Consider the following 3,225-nt stretch of genomic DNA (forward strand, 5'->3'; position numbering starts at 1 on the left):
AGGCAGGGATGCAACAGTCACGATGGTGCAGCTTAGAACCTTTGAGCATCTGAGGGCCCATGCCAAATATTTTCAGTCTCCAGAGGGGGAATAGGTTTTGTCGCGCCTCTTCACGACTGTCTTGGTGTGCTTTGGAACATGTTAGTTTGTTGGGGATGTGGACGCCAAGGAACTTGACGCTTCAACCTGCTCCACCGGCAGCCCCGTTGATGGGAATGGAGGCATGCTCGGTCCTCCTTTCCTGTAGTCCAAATCATCTCCTTTGTCTTGATCACGTTGAGGAGAGGTTGTTGTCCTGGCACCACACGGCGTCTCTTACCACCTCCCTATAGGCTGTCTCGTCATTGTCGGTGATCAGGCCTACCACGTTGTGTCATCTGCAAACGTAATGAGGGTGTTGGAGTCGTGCCTGGCCTGCAGTCGTGAGTGAACAGGTTGTACAGGGGGGACTGAGCACGACCCCTGAGGGCCCCCATGTTGAGGATCAGCGATGTGTTTGTTACCTACCCTTACCCTACCTTGGGGGCGGCCCATCAGGAAGTCCAGGATCCAGTTGCAGAGGGAGGTGTTTAGTCCCAGGGTCCTTAGCTTAGTGATGAGCTTTGAGGTCACTATGTGTTGAACCGCTGAGCTGTAGTCAATGAATAGCGTTCTCACATAGGTGTTCCTTTGTCAGAGTGTAAACTCCACTCGGTATATCTGAAATGAATTGATCCAGAAGTTGAAGTCAACAGTTTATTGGTTTCTGATGCAGCTGGAATCATTTAGTCACTTGTCAGTACATTTGTAAAAAAAAATATATATATATAAATTATATAAACATTATCACACCGTTATATACATATGTACAACAGCTAGCAATATCTAGACATTTTTGCAGTTGTGAGCATACTAGACACTATATTATACTACATCAGTCTGAGTATGGATGTTTGTTGGTTCCAGAATGTTCCAGGAGTTCAAGTTCTTAGCTGGTGAACCTCATCTTGTTGGCCAATGGCTGCTGGTCTGGCAGAACTCAATGGGCTCCACTTTGTCTCTTGCCAGCCCCCCTGCAGTCTTTTCCTCTTCTGAGTCAGATGATAGCTGTATGGATCTGTTACTGCTACAGTGTAGTAGGATGGAGGCTCCATAGCTGTATGGATCTGTTACTGTAAGTGTGTATTTTAATTTGAAGGTTTCTTTCTTGCTGATTTAAAGACGAGGGCCATATGTTTTGAAAGCCGTATCGCACGCAATAATTATTGACGTTTTAGAACACAGCTTTGGGATTGTAGTTGAGATGAGCCAGTTGTGGGCGACGTGAATGGCTGAGAACTGCAAGGGAGAATGCAAAATGCTGCCAAAGGTTTGAGCTAATTTATGCCTAGCTCCAGTATATTTATTTACTCAACGTGGAGTCATGGAAAGATTTAGCAACGGTGACTTACACTCGTTCRTAGTGCTGAGCTTGATGTTGATGGGATTAGAACACAGGCCAGTCACATTAGCCTCTGCGGTAGTTAGCTAGTTCGCTAAATTAGCTACGTCCGTACCTCTGCTCAACTTCTGGATACGGTAATTGATGACATGACTGTGCTTGCGTGTAGTTTGTACATCCAGGTACTGAGCACCACGCCATGACTAAACGTAACAGTTGTTGTCTACACAAAAATAAATGGTTATTCACAAGCTGATGTTCTAGGAACGAGTGGCTGGTCCAGTGAGTAACGTTAGCTACCTGTTGATACCCATTCTCAAATGGATCCACCTCGACAGGGGGCGGTACTACATCCTGAAGTCGCTAGGAATTCTGGATATTGTGGTTTGCTTACAACCAGGAAATGTAGATGGCCTGTTTCTAACAGAGATGCAAAAGCTGCATGTGGTCAGGAAATTCAAAAGAAAATTGCACATGTTAATTTTTTTGGGGGGGGGGGAGTCAGAATAGTAAAATACACAATGTGCAATTATGACATGTTGTTTGTGCATCAGCAGTGTTATGTCAGTCACTTGACAGTCAGTCAATTAGCCATGTCAGCTAACACACATGATATGGCTAAGTTATCTAAACTCATTATCATGGTCGAATTACTGGCCCGGGGGGGGGGGCCCCTTTGTTAGTCTCACTCACAGCTATGTAGGTAGACTACTAATGAACTTAACTAATGCTCTCTCTCTCCAGGGTAGTTTCACAGCTATGTAGGTAGACTACTAATGCACTTAACTGATGCTCTCTCTCTCCAGGGTAACTACCTGGACCCCTACATATAAGCCTCATATACCACCTGGTACCCCTACAATAAATATTCCTGCCAAATACCACTTACCCTATTTACCTTCCACCTGGTACCCCTACAACTCATTAACTGTTCCCCTACATTACCTCAGTACCACCTGGTACCCTACATATAGCCTCATTACCTACTGGTACCCCTACATAGCCTCATTACACCTGGTACCCCTACCATAAGCCTCTTACCTACCTGCGTACCCCTACATATTATCAACCTGGTACACCATATAGCCCAGTTACCACCCTGGTACCCTACATATAGCCTCAGTACTACCTGGTACCCCTATAACCACTGGACCCCTATTATCGCTCATTACGACCTGGTACCCCTACATATCTAGTACCTACCTGTACCCCTATCCTATTGGACTCATTACTACCTGGTACGACCTACATATTACACTTGGTACCGTTATCGTACACCTGGTACCCCTTACATATGTCAGACTCCATGACCCCACATTTACCCACCTGGTACCCCATTATCGCCTCACCTTGGTACCCCTAACATATAGACCTCATTACCACCTGTTACCCCTATATCTGCCTATATTACCACCCTGTACCCCTGACATAGTAACCTTCACTTATACCTACCACCCTTGGTACACCCTTACCATATAAGCCTGCATTACTACCTGGTACCCCCCATACTATTACCACCTGGTACCCCTACATATAGCCTCATTACTACCTGGCCTACATTAACCGGTACCCCTTTTTCCCCATACAGCTACCCCTCATATCCACCTCACCTTATGTTATCAGTACCACCTTACCTAATATAGCCTCATTCACCGTACCCAATGGCCACACCTGTACCCCTACATATAGCCTCAGTTACCACCTGTGTACCCCTCATTATAGCCTACAGTTACCACCTGGACCGCCTCCATATAGCCTCATTACTACCTGGTACCCCTACATATAGCTCATTACACCTGGTACCC

General features: G+C 45.9%; 1 long non-coding RNA gene across 1 annotated transcript; it reads right to left on the reverse strand.

Annotated features, from left to right (window-relative positions):
- Nucleotides 1–2,382: 2,382 nt before the first annotated feature.
- LOC139025074 (uncharacterized) lies at nt 2,383–3,225 on the reverse strand. The gene is made up of 3 exons (XR_011476512.1): nt 3,157–3,225; nt 2,936–2,969; nt 2,383–2,403 (listed from the first exon to the last, which is right to left on the reverse strand). It is a non-coding gene; the product is annotated as an uncharacterized lncRNA (long non-coding RNA).

This window comes from Salvelinus sp. IW2-2015, unplaced genomic scaffold (genome assembly GCF_002910315.2).
Source record: "Salvelinus sp. IW2-2015 unplaced genomic scaffold, ASM291031v2 Un_scaffold2232, whole genome shotgun sequence".
Classification (NCBI taxonomy): domain Eukaryota; kingdom Metazoa; phylum Chordata; class Actinopteri; order Salmoniformes; family Salmonidae; genus Salvelinus; species Salvelinus sp. IW2-2015.